The sequence below is a fragment of the Corvus brachyrhynchos genome, unplaced genomic scaffold, assembly GCF_000691975.1.
Source record: "Corvus brachyrhynchos isolate BGI_N302 unplaced genomic scaffold, ASM69197v1 scaffold514, whole genome shotgun sequence".
Taxonomy (NCBI): Eukaryota; Metazoa; Chordata; class Aves; order Passeriformes; family Corvidae; genus Corvus; species Corvus brachyrhynchos.
Window position 1 is genome coordinate 3,189,094 of NW_008238319.1, and position 13,658 is coordinate 3,202,751.

At 46.8% G+C, this 13,658-nt stretch overlaps 1 protein-coding gene across 1 annotated transcript in view; it reads left to right on the plus strand.

The window, feature by feature from the left end:
* Nucleotides 1-13,658, plus strand: part of CTBP2 (C-terminal binding protein 2) — a 287,584-nt gene that overhangs the window by 159,242 nt on the left and 114,684 nt on the right. The gene's annotated exons all lie outside the window — the stretch shown is intronic.

Sequence of the window (13,658 nt, forward strand, 5' to 3'; positions counted from 1 at the left end):
GAAAGTAACTGCCCTGCTTCTTCCTGGGCTAATTTCCATCCCTCCTGATGGATATAGATTTTATATGGCTAAAAGAAACCTGCTTGGTTGTTGAATTTTGGACTCTGCTTCACTCAGGTCCTCTCCCTAATCCCCACCAGCAGTTGGAGCAGTGTGGGATCTCTGCCACCACGGTGGCCGAATCGAAGTTGACCAAATCCCACCATTTTTTGGGCCCAGGTGTAGAGTGCAGGATTCCTTGGCTGCGAGTTTTCTGAGGAGGTGCTGTAGGAACCTCGTGGAGCTGATTTCCACAGGAGTTGTGCTGCGGTTGCTGCTGTGTACATTGACTTGTGCAATGTTGACAGACACTCAGCCACTGTTTCTGTGCAACAACACACACCAATTATTACAGAAATAGACCCCTGAAGCACTGAGCGGAGGGAGAACGTGGGGATTACAGACACAATATTTACAAGGAGCCAAGTCTTTAATGAGACCAGGAATAATGCAGATGGATTCTCTGTTGCTAAATATAACAGATATGTAATGGATGCTGTCTCTCTTCTTCTTTTTTTTTTTTAGCAATCCATTCACATTGGAAAAAGAGGAGCTTGCGTGCTGGAGAGGTTGGCACAAAATTGTAGGATGTTCCAAAATTAGCCTGGCCTTTGGTTATTACTGTAATAACTATAATTTGTGGTTCTGCAAGGTGTGAGGGACCCTGGCTGGGAGCATGGATGAGCCCCTTTGAAATGCTCTTGGGTTTTGGGAAGAGCAGCAGGTGTACAAGGAGTACAGGATCAGCCCCAAAAGAGGCAGAGGGAAGAGAGGGAAATCCAGTAGTTTTCCATGCAGCTGGCACGGTGTTGGAGCTGGTAACATCGTTGCTGGGGTAGAAAATAAGCAAAACCAGCAATGAATCCCACAGCTGGTTCCTGCACAGGCAGTGGGTGTCACACCCTGGGGTGTGATGGGCTCTGCAGGAGTGTGGGGAAGTCCTTTATTTGTGTTAGCTGGAGGGAAAACCCTGCAAATAAATTCCCCTTTAAAAAAATCTTTGAGGCCAAATACAAGAGGTGCTGGTGGTACCTGTAGAGTTGTCATACAGTGTCAGGTTTTTTGTCATTTTTATGTTGAAAACCAGGTTTTCCATGAGAGGGGATGTTGGAAGGAATCAGTAAATTAAGCGAAGTAATTAGGCTAAATAGTAGTTGTTACATTTAAAAGTTGAGAGCCTTAAGCTTTGCTGCGATTAGTTGTGGATGACATTAATTTCAATTCAGTATGTGGAAAAAACCCCTTTTCATTAGTTTACATGTTCTCATAGTTCTCAGAGGTTTCATGATCCTGCAGCACAATCTCGTGTAGATTTTATATTTGCCACTTGTTTGAGCTCTTCCCTTTTTTCATACTCAAATGGTACAGTGCAACATTAAGCCTGGAATTAGGATGTCCCAAAGCTTAATACTGGGATACCTGTGCCAACTTCAGCTTTGCTCTTTGCTGGGATGAGATCTCACTCTGGTCTAGCCACAGGCAGTGAGGTTGTGGCCACTGATTCATGTTGTGGTTGTTTCTGAAAAAAATTCAGTTGAATGATGTGTTAGGAGGGAGAATCTGGCTGGGGGTCTCTGCTTGTCTGTGCCACCTTCACCTGTTGCTGTTCCAGCTGGGGTTCTGGGTTTTTTAAGGTGCTGGATGCCAAATTGGGGTGCACCAATTCAGTCCATGTCTGCACACCCAAGTGCCTGAGAGGGGAATCAATAGCAGAGAACAGAAATCAAACCTTGAGGGAAGGGGAAAGGGATGCAGAGGGAAGCTGTGGCTGGTAGTGATGAGAACAACAAACAGTACTGTAAGATGTTAGAAATAAAACTGGGTTACAGTTTTTTTAAGAACCAGGAATAAACATCTGGAGCTTTTTAGTTTTATTTTCTCCTCTCTGAGGTGATAATGCAGGTGGAACACTGGAGTTGCAAAACAGTGGCAGAGAAAACAAGGAGTGTGGTAAAATGTCAAACTGACAATGTTGATTGGTTTATTTGTCTGCTTGAGGTGTCGCTGTGCTGTCTGACCTCTGGGAGAGGAACCGGAGCAAATTAACATGATGTTAATAGAAAAATCATAAATATTACACTTTTTGATGGGGAAAAGTGATGATATGTTTATTCCCTGTTAATATTGTGGTAGAATTGAATGTTGAGCAGCCACTGCTGTAGTCAGACTTTTGTGCTTCAGCCCTGGTGTCTCTCGTTGAAGAGGTTTAGAGAGTAAACTGAGGCAGTAATGTGAATTTTTTACTAAGTCTTGAACTACTGAAGAGTTCCTGTGAGCTGTGGCAATGCTTACCTTGTGTTATTCTAGAAAAGCAGTAAATGGGCCAGGCTGAGCACCACAGACCTGTCAGCTCCACATGAGCCCTGGGCAAGCATTCCGAGGATTTATTTGATGATGGAGGCAGGATGGCAATGCACTCGGTTCCCATTGGCATGGGTTTGGGGGCAGCACATCCTTGAGAACCAACTTCTCTCTTTTCACTTAAAGAGCTCATGAATGGGATTGATAAAAGTAACTGAGGGGGGTTTATTTCCTTAAAATTCAGCAAGAAATGCAGCTTGGTACAGCAGTACTGTTTGGATTGGGGATATGCAGAACTGAGAGTGTCAGCTCTCAAAATCCCATGGTAAAACCAGGAATAATTTCCAAACAACGCTTTCCAGAAGCCTCCCTGAACACCCATTTCTGTCCTCACACTGCTTAATGTTTGAGCAAGCCGTGATAAGGCAGAGAGTCACTGCAGCTGGAGCTTGAAATGTCACCAAGATTGGGAGAGTGGTAAATAACAAACAGGAGTGACTGCTGGTGACAGCAATTTGTACTGCTTGGCTAGGAGCAGGTAATATTTCTCAGATGGCCAACTGTAAATTCCTCTATCTCAGAGCAAACAACTCGGGCCGTAGCTCCAGGATGCTGTCTGGAGAAATCATGTCTTCGTGGGGCAGCGAGGAGGCACGAGCCAGCACCACTAATATGATATTATGGCCAAAGGTCTTGTGTGCTCCTTGTCTGCACTGGCAGGTTGCTGCCAGGCTGGGGGAGGGACGTGGCAGCCACCCTGTCCCTGCTGCCTGTTGAGAAGGGGCTGGGGAGGGCTGTGGGAATGCCAAAGGGGCCGGGAAGAGATGCTGGGGAAGGGGCCAGGACCTCTGTCTGCCTGTCTTAATCCAGGAGAGTGTTGGAAGGTAAATTAATTAAGGGAATTAGTGTTGTCACAGGGAAAATAAATCGAATAATAAAGAGTTCTTGGGCCTAGCAGGCAGAGTTTTAACAAGACCTGAAAGCTGGAAGGTGAAGCCAGGGAAAGAATAGAGCTAAGGTCCACGGTTTCAGCAGTGATGGTGGTGGAAGAGGCTGCTGAAGGTGCTGGTGATTTGTCCACCTTTGGAAATGCCAAATTCAGGGATGTTTGTTCATTGGAGTGAATGAGACTCAAGCAGGGATTGATTTAGGTAAGTTAGTGTGCAGTATGTCAAGCTGGAAAATCAAGGGGGCTGCTTCTGACCTCAGAATCCATGAAAGCCCATCATTTAAATGAGAGCATCCAAGGGTTTGCAGAGCCCAAGCACCAGCATGACAGATCTTCTTCCAGAGGGTGACTTGCAGAGAGGAGCCCTCTGTCTGAAGGTGGAGATTGCAGGATGGGATCTTGAGTGCTTAGGTGGGTTCTTCATTTCCCACCGTTTCCTTAAAAACTGCCTTGTATCTGTTATAGGGGTGAGCTACCTCTGTATCAACACCAGGCACAGGGTGAGAAGTTCACAGGGGCTGTGTTGGTCCATTTTGTGGTTAATACCTGGGTCAGGTGAGAGTTAATTTAGGTGCAGGAAGGAACTGAGGGAGGATTCCTTTTTCTGAAAGTCATGTGCTGTATCTAATTGTGCAGAACTCACTCAAACTCCCAGCCAGCTCTTGGTGACCATGGTACGTCAGAAATAACTCTATCCCTGTTGGGAAACCTGTGAGTAGAAGAGTGAAAACTGATCAAAACAGATCAAATTTAGATTTAAACATTAATTATACAGTGCTGGGGTAGTGGTAGGTACAAAAGCAATGCGTTTGTTTGCGTGTTTACTTTTATTTTGAAGTGGGAATGTACAGCTGGAGGTTTGCAGGTTTACTCTGCTTTTAGGTGGGGTTGCAGATGGATCTGCCCATCTCATCCACCATTCATGGGTGAGGTCTGTGGGATCGCTGGGCTCTGGTCCGTGTGGTGCTTGAGTATGCAGGAGCTGTTATGGCAGGAACATTGTTTCATATCCCTTCTGTATGTGTGTGTATCTGTATATACCTATAGACACCTATATACCTGTGTATCTACTCCTGTATCTATGCACAGAGGTACATGTCTATCTCTATTTAAAAATAAATACACAAAGGTCTGTATCTGCTGGGTTTACACTGGGTTTTTAGGTGTAGAAGTAAACTATGTTAAAAAACAGTGGCAGAGAAAACAAGGAGTGTGGTAAAATGTCAAAGTGACAATGTTGATTGGTTTATTTGTCTTCTTGAGGTGTCCCTGTGCTGTCTGAACTCTGGGAGAGGACCTGGAGCAAAGCGGGAATTTGTTGGTGCAATTAAAAGCAGGACAGTGAGATGGGCTCACATGGTAACACAGCCTGGGCTAATGCCACGAATTAAGGACGTTTAGATGTTTGGCTTTGTATGATTTAGCTTAAACAAGCAAACATCACATTAATCTCATTACTCAAGCAAATGAAATAAACCTTTAAGGCACTTAAACCATGCCGATGGTAGGTGTCTGTCAGAGCAGTGAGACCCATTCCTGCACAGGGCATCTCCTCCTGCGTGTGCCTTACAGACAGGTGTAAGTGCTCACAGCATGGGCAGCTGCTCTGGGGCTGGTGGAAGGGTCCCACAGCTGCTCCTGAGCTGGAAGGGACCCACAGGGATCATCAGTCCAACTCCTGGCCCTGCACAGACACCCCAGCAATCCCACCCTGTGCATCCCTGAGAGCAGTGTCCAAACGCAGCCTTGGGGCCATGCCCATTCCCTGGGGAGCCTGTTCAGTGCCAAGCATCCTCTGGGGGAAGAACCTTCTCCTGATACCCAACCTCATCCTCCCTTGACACATCTTCCTGCAGTTTGGGAATTGCATTGGCCTGGCTGGCAGAGCCAGGGGCACAAAGGGTGGGAGGTTTTGCTGTGCCAAGCACCAGGCACTGCTCCCCGCGCTGGCACGAGTCAGCCACGTCGCTGTGTTACTTCTTTATCCTTTCATTGTAAAAGATGGGATTGCAAAGGTCCTTGTGGGGAATGTAATAAACCCCCCTAAAGCTGTCACACAGAGCGATGTATTCCTATGTGCCACGTCTTTCTGTCGTCTCAAAGTGTAATGGATGTGACAAACCTCAGCCTGGAGAGGTTGGGGATTTTCTTTTTAAGTGTCCTGTGGACTGCACTTTCTTTAGAGGAGAATGTAAGAATTTTATTAACTTGGACATGCCAAGCTAGCCCAGGAATTCTCTGTTGCCTTTCAATTGCATTTGTTTGGGCTTTGGGTAGGCAGGGAAATGACTGAACTACATGTCATGTTTATAAGATCAAGAGTACCTTGCTATTTTCACACAGATCTCTTAATAGAGATTAAACACAAAATAAAGCAGAATGCATCAACAGTGATATTCCCATAAGCAATATTGTAACTTGTATGCAGTGTAATTATATTTTGTACACTTGCCAATTAAGCAGTTACGCTTTAGAGAAAAATTACTTTCAAGAGATGGAGGAAAAGTATTGCAGTAAATCAAATAAAATATACATGTGTTAGAGGGTTTTGTGCATGCAGCTGAAATGTTAAAATTGCCTGCTGTGCTCAGGTTGTGGTGTGCATAACGATGCTCCGTGTCCTGTAGCTTTTTTGGGACTTGAAAATAGCAGATAGAAGAAAAAAAAAAGGCATAAAAAATACATTGCTTCCTGGGATAGATGCATACCACGTAAAGCTGAGATGTTCAGTCAGTCCTGACCTCCATCCTCTCTCCTGTTGAGCTCCTCTCAGGCTCCTCTGCTCCACAGCAGGAGGAGGTGTGGTGCCAGCTGGGCGGGCACCCCTTGCTCAGGTCTGTGCACCCCAAAGTCCGGGGCAGCCGCCCCACAGCTCATGGCCACTGCAGAGTCACCCCTGCTTCACAGACTCAGGGAACCATGGAATGATTTGGGAGGGAAGGGACTTTGAAGCTCATCCAGTGCCACCCCTGCCATGGGCAGGGACACCTTCCACTGTCCCAGGCTGCTCCAAGTCCCATCCAGCCTGGCCTTGGACACTGCCAGGGATCCAGGGGCAGCCCCAGCTGCTCTGGGCACCCTGTGCCAGGGCCTGCCCACCCTCACAGGGAGGAATTCCTTCCCACTATCCAGTCTACCCCTCCTGTGAGTTTCCGTGGTACACCTTGTCTTTCCCTGTTGGCTGGTGCAGAGGAAAAGGACGCTTGGAGCAGCATTTCTCTAACAAATTGATGTTTGCCTGTGATTTCAGTGACCATCCTTTGAAATCTTGGATACCCTCAGCAGCTAAGATCTGCTCTGGGGAGTTGTGCAGGTGTTGGCTTGTGTGAGTGATGCCATGTTCATGTGCCACAAGCCAAGACCCAAACCCCTGAAATAACCTGCATGGAAGTGTAGAAACACTGGTAATTCCCTGGGAATTACAGGAAACTCCGTAAAGTCATAAGGAAGTTACCAAGGTACTGATATTTGCTGAACAGGCACAGAATCAGTCCAATAGCTGTTTAATTATTTTTCCTAATGTAAACTTTGTGCAAAGGGAGTGTTAGGGAGTTTCAGCTCCCCATAGAGATGATACAAGATTTTTTCATTATACTACTACGAGGTCTTTATTTCAGGGTTTCAAAACATTTTGCAAAGCATCAGTAGGTTAAAATGAGCTGGCCAAGACTATGGTCAGCTTGGATGGGGCTTGGAGCAACGTGGTCTGGTGGAAGGTGTCCCTGCCCCTGGAAGGAGGTTGGAACAAGATGATCTTTAAAGCCCCTCCCAACCCAAACCATTCTGTGGTTCTGTGCTCGGTGTCTAAAAGGGGTGAGGAGAGCCCTGGGGCTCTTGCTCCCCATCAGCTCTGGGAAACTCTGCTCATGATCTCTTGTGGATTTTTCCTCTAAATCACGGAGTGAATGTTTTCATCAGGAAATCACAGCATTTCTTTAAAAATCACTTTCCATCATACAGAATTAGGAATATCTCACTTGAAATGCGTCAAACAAATATATCAAAGTAAAAAAACGACACTCAGAAAACTCAGGATAAGGTCTGCTGGGAGGGAGGTGCTGCAGGAGACTTCTGTGTTGTGGCTGGTGGCCTGGTGACCATCCCTCCCTCACTTTAAGCCATGGGATGTGTCAGGCTCTGGGATCTGGCTGCTGTGCCAGGCTGCTCCTGTCTCCCTGCACCAACACACGGCTGCAGCCTGGGCTTGGAAATGTTTCCTCACATTGTAATGTGTGCTGTGTAGGGGAATAATTTGTCAGCAATTTAATGGTGGTCCTTGTTGAAGGATACATCAGTGTTTGCAGAATAATCCCCTTTTATTTGAAGGGTTTAACCAGCCAGAGCGTTGTCACTGATTATACTGCAAACACCGATGTGCATCTTTCCCCAAACCAGCTAATTTAAAAAAAAACCACTTCCCAAGTGTCTCTGCTGTCCCTTCCTGAACTCTGTAACACACAGGCAGTCCTGTAGGTCAGATGAAGGAATCCAGGTGTTTGTTTTTGAGGTGTGGCTGCGTTGGTGAGGCACAGGGCTGGCAAGGGAAGTGCTGCTGGAGCTGTGTGAGCAGGGCTCTGTTCAACACCCCGGGCTCCCACACCTGCAGCCTTTGGAATAAGCTGTGTGTCCTCTGAAGTGCCCATGTCCTAACTGGGAATGGCTGACCCTGCCTGGCATGGCTTGTTCTTTCTCTGTTTCAAACCTGCACATTTGCAAAGGCTTACAGAAGGTGTTTGGTGGGAAAACTTGTCATGGGGGTTTTGTTTGAAGATGACAAAGTAAAGCAGTGAAATAAAAGAAAATGATGCAGAGTAGGGTTACCAGCTGCCCTCCAGCTCTGTTCTCATGGACCTTGGCTTGCAGCATCACATTCCCAGGTGGGCTGTGCCAGCTTCTGCCTTCCCCAGCTGCACTCTGGAGAGGATGAGGATGAGTTTGGGCAGGCTGCCACTCACCTGCTGGGATTTCATTCCCACTCCCACTGCATTTCCATGCCCATGGTGGGTCTCTTCCCTCTTCCCCTCTGACACTATCCCTTTGCGGTGTTGCATACACACTGACGACTTCGGGGCTGTTGTTGCTCCCCTCCAGCTGTGTGCCTTTGCATCCTCAGGAGGCTGGCAGCCAAGGCAAGTTTATTTCTGTGGGTTTATTTTTAGCCTGGTGCTCCTGGCCCCGCTGTCGGCGCTGGCCATCCCTCTGTGATCCGATGGCGTGGAGCGGTGGTGACGCAGCGGGTCCGTGGCTGTGGGAGGGATCATTCCTCTGGGGCATTTACCTTGCTCATCCCTGACCTGCCATCCCGGTGGGAATGACCACCAGGCTCTGTCCCTGCCCACAGCAAGCAGGAGGGGTGTGGAAGGGCTAATTACAAGACAAACAGCAAATTTCATGGAGGGTTAAATAAATGTTCACCCCACATTGTCCTCTGTGTGTGTGCATTTTGTGAAGGTTTCTTGGCTTTCTACTGACTTTGTCACAGATTAATTCCTGGATTTATTTGTAGTTGCATTGCTTCCAGCAAGCTTAGGGGAATTGTCCTGGTTCTAAAATCATCTACTTTTTGTATCGTGCACTTCATTGCCTTGAAAACTGTACTATGAGTCATACTAATAAAAAGTGAATCTAAATTGGATTTGGCATCAGTTTTTTTCACCAACCTAGCACAAAAAGGCAAACCTTCTGCTCAAGATGCAGGACTTTGGTCGACTTGAAGAGTTTCCTTGTTGTACCTTCGGTTTATCAATGGCTCATAACCTTTCCTCCTCTCCTTCCCGCCATCCCAAGCCTCTCTGCTAATTTTAATTTGAGAAGAAATAAGCCAAGGTATGCTGTGAGTATAAGGGGATGATTATCACAAGAGAATAATTACATTTGGGTACTTGATTTGATTTGTTAGCTGGAAGATTAGTCGGAAAGCAGAGAAGAAAATGAATGCATTGTTGACTGCAGGAAGTTGTTTATGAGTTTTTACTTAGGTTTAAAGGAATTCCCCCTGTGACTTAAGTAGCAGTGCGATTTACGGCCTCTCACATTGGCTAGCTGAATAAACAAATAGAATAAAGACAGGAAGAATAAAATGAAATGGTACCAGGTTTTGTGAGTGTAAAGTTTCTCTTGTGGAATGCAGGAAGCGATGGCTTTCAAAAACCCAGCAGACAGATCAACAAAAATAATGCCCATGTCACATCGGAAGAACAAGATCCCAGCATGTTTTGCATTAATTTTGTTATGGCAGGAGAAATGCTTGCATGCTCACACACTCTGTATGGAGTTTGTGTTATGGTTGTGTAATTTTTCCATAACTGTCTTCAGGTATTATTCCTTCCACGGCCGCTTCCCCCATGCCTGCTCCCAGAAATTGAGCAAATACCATGATCCAGGAGGGAGGAATGGTGTCTCTGCTGGATACCTAACACTGAGAGCTGCTGGTGCTGTTCAGTGTGGTGGAGATGGAGGAGGACGGGGGTCTGCTGGCTTAGGAAATGCTCAGGGAGTGAAGGGGCTGCTTGGAAGTGGGGATAGGTTTGGACAGAACCGACTCCTGCGGAGGGGACTTCGCAGTTGTCATTGGAAAGCTCGTGTTGGGAACTGCACAGAAGGCAGTCTGAGAGGAGTCTGTGTCTTGTGCTGTCACAGAGGACGTGAGGTTGATCTGGCCCATCCGGGGGCCGGTCTCCCGAGATGTGTTTGTGTGCCCGGGCTGCTCATGTGACAAAGCAGAACCTTCCCGAGGAGGCTTTTAGCACCAAGAGTGCGTTATCACTTGACTGTTAAATCTTGTCACTCCATAGCTGGTGTTTTTAAGTCATGTCCTGGGTCAGCAGGGTGCAGTAAAGTGGAAATAAAGGCAAACCTCCTGCTCTGGCTCAGAAAAACGCCGGTGATGAGTGCGCTGATTCTGTCAGAGGGAATCAGGGATGTTCCTGTGCCTTGGAGCGGTGATGGGGGCCTGTGCCTTGGAGCGGTGATGGGGGCCAGGCTCCGCTCTCTGCCACGCTGCTGTAGTGATGCTGATTTACACCAGCTGGTGACGTGCTCCAAAATTGTGTTTCAGAGTAGCTCGGGTGTGGATCAGACTCGCTGTGCTTTTGGGAAGCCCACCAGGCAGATTTCCTGCCTTTTCCAAGTGCCATTCCTGCATTGGCAGTGCTTGGGAAAAAAAAGCCGGGCAGAAAGCAGCCCCTGACAGCTCCCAAGGCTGCACTTCATGAGAATAAACCTTCAGGGATTGAAGGTGTTCTCCTCAGGGCAATGGCCTGCCTGCAAAGGCTGCATGTACAGTGTTTGGTGGTTGTCCCTTCACTCATTCCTTGGAAAGGCAGGAAGGGGAAAGGAGTCCTGCCTGAAGTCCAGACCATTTTTTTTTGTGCACAAAACTTGTAAGACCTTACAGAGGTTTGGAAAGTACCGTGGACTGGCTGAAGTTGATTTAAACACGAAGAGAGCTTAACTCTTGTGCTCCCCAGCAATCCAAAGGGATTGGTGGGACTGGACTCCACAAACCAGGGGGATGGACACAGCCAATGCTGAGCTGGTCCCATTTACATCTCAGGTGTTTGGTTGTTCTTATGTCTATGTGTTAGCATGTATAAATGCGACTGGGTACACGGAGAAGCAGAGACAGAACACAAATTCCTTGCTATCCCTGCTCTGCAGATGAGTCTTGGTCAAGGATCCCTTTCCAAGTGCAAGGAAATGGAATAACACTGCCTCAGCTAGCCAAAAGATTCCTTGTTTTCTGTGGGAGCAGGAAAAATGGTTTGGATGGGATAGAGAAGGTGCTGTGCTGTCAGGTGCTGAGTGCCCTCCCCCGGGAAGATGATGCCATGTGGTTCAAGGGGCTCTGTGAAGAAATGAGCTACCCCACGTGGTGCTGAGTTCATCCAGGTGTGGTGGGTGTCAGGCAGGATCTCCTCTGGTGGCCCAGCTCTCCTGAGTCCTGCAGAAGATGTGATTTAGGGGAGCGATGGGAGGAGCTCTGAGGGATGGAACAGTGACTTACTGTGCATGGTTGAGAAACCCCTGAAAAGGGATGTGCTTTCTATGGTGTTCAGCTTTCCCTGGCTGTATTTAAAGAATGTTTATGACACTGATGATCACTGTTGTGTCAGCAGAAGGTATTGACAGACCCATGAACCAGAGAGCAGCTGTTCACCGAGGGACTGTGTATTGATATTTGTGTCACGAGTTCCAAAGTGCATCTTTGGGAATTCCCGGAAATCTTGGTCACCCTTTGCAATGGTTGGTGGAGGAAGGGAAGGGGACTGGAGGCAAATGACTTTGTTAGCCCTCACAAGCTGAACCCACCAGTGTGGCTTTCCTCATGGTGGATGGGCAGGTAGTGGAGGATTTTTAAACACTGAGTGTAAGCTTGAAGAAAGGCAGATTTGGTGGTGATTGTGATTTATGTCACAGTGGCCGTGCTGTAATTGGCTGTGTTACGCACCAGAAAGTTGAGAGAGCATTAGGATAAAGTCTTTCAATAACGTGCAACAAATCCTCATCATTAAGGAGTAACTATTGTGTATGTTGTGTTGAGTAATTATAGAGTACAAGGAAGATTTGATACAGGAATTGTAGCTTAATCTCCTGCTCTTCATTATGTTTTCCTTTTGGTGGTAGTGAGAAATGGGAGGTATATTTTATTTTCCAATTTGAGTGTGCTTGCTCAGGATGGCCTTGCTTTTAATGTTGCTTCACGGGGGAGAATTTACAGTGGGGATTTCCATTAATGCTAATGAGAGTTATGCCTGTGCACTTCACTGACCTGGTGACAGAAGAGAAGAAATAATCATTAAATTCTTTGTCTTTTAAAAAAATAAAATGACCCTAAAATGTCCAGTATGTCAGTGGGGAGCAACTGGGAATGGGAGCTGCCATCATTGCTGCACTCGATCATTCACTGGTAGAAAAGGGAAAGGAAAAAACAATCCAGAAATGCATTCTAAGTAGGGAAAATAATGAATAATCTAAGGCTAGATATTGTGATTATAAAACAAAACATACAGGTTGCTCCTGTAAAGTTGTTGGAAATGAGTTGCAGTGGGTTTTCTTTATGAGTATGATTAACACACTCTCCCATTTAAAGCCATTAGGGGTAGTGCTGCACTTGATTTAAAGTAAGTGCAGTTAATATTTTTGGTTATAAATTTCAGGCGTGCTGGTGAGAAATCATCAAAAAGTACAATTCTTCATGTAAAGGAACCACAAATCCATATTATTGCCCCTGGAAAAGAAGAGGTTCTTCTCCTGCAGCTGGATTTTGCCGGTTGGGAAGGGCTGGTGGTGTGCTGGGGAATTAGAGCGAGCGCAGAGTTAATGGGAGCTGTTGTGACACATCTTTTGTAGGGGAGTCTATCGAAAGGGAGTGAGGAAAGGGCTATACCTAATCAGTATAAATGTCAGTAGCATATTTTAATAAATTCTTGATTTTGCTTGGACTGTTTGCAATTGCATATTTAAAAGGAATCTGCCATCCCCTTTCGAAGGTATGTGACATTTAAAAGATCTGTAAAGAAGATTGGTTTGACAGCTTCAAATTACATTTGAAAGAGTTTTTTCCCTTTCAAAACAGAAAATGAATACTTCCTATTCTAAATGTCACTGCAGAGACATAAACATGTTTAATCAAATTATATATTTAATTTATGTAAAACGTAATTTTTTATTCATGCAAGAGACTCACTTGTTACATTTATACCATCTCCGAAGCTTCGGAAAGTTGGTGAACTGATGAATCTGTTGAATAAATCACCGCTCAGCAGTTTTTCAGATCCTTCCAAAATAGCCTTTGGCTTGTTGTTGGCTCTCCCACTTCCAGCTGTCTGTGTTCCACCTGGGGCTGCCATTCTGCCTTCATTAGCAGAGCTGGGAGGTTGGCTGGGTCTTTGCAGGGTGAAGGGAGCGACTCCCACGGAGGAGCCGGGGTGGTTGGAGTGGTGGTTGGACCAAAGTGATGAAGCTGCTGGGCCAAACGGTGAAACCTCTCCCAGGGGAAAGGAAAAGCTGTGGGATGTGGTGCTCTGCACTCCAGCTTTCAGGGCATTTGGGTCAAGGGCAGATCTGTGGAGCAGTCCGGCCTCCAGGAGATCAGGAGCTTTGGCTGCTGGCAGTGGTGCTGCCCGTGCTGTGCTGCTGTGCAGGAGCTCTCTGGAGCTGCTACCTGCTCATCTCTGCCTCTGCCAGCAAAGCCTCCCGGGCTGGAGCCGGCAGCACATCCCGGCCGCCTTCCAGAGCGGGCTGCTTCTCAAGGAAGGAGATGGAGCAGTAATCCTGGCCAGGTCCCCAGAGCAAAAGCCTGCTGTCACCAGCTGTGTGTCATTGGCTGGTGTCACCCAGCTCAAGATGGATGGGCATCCAGTGGCTT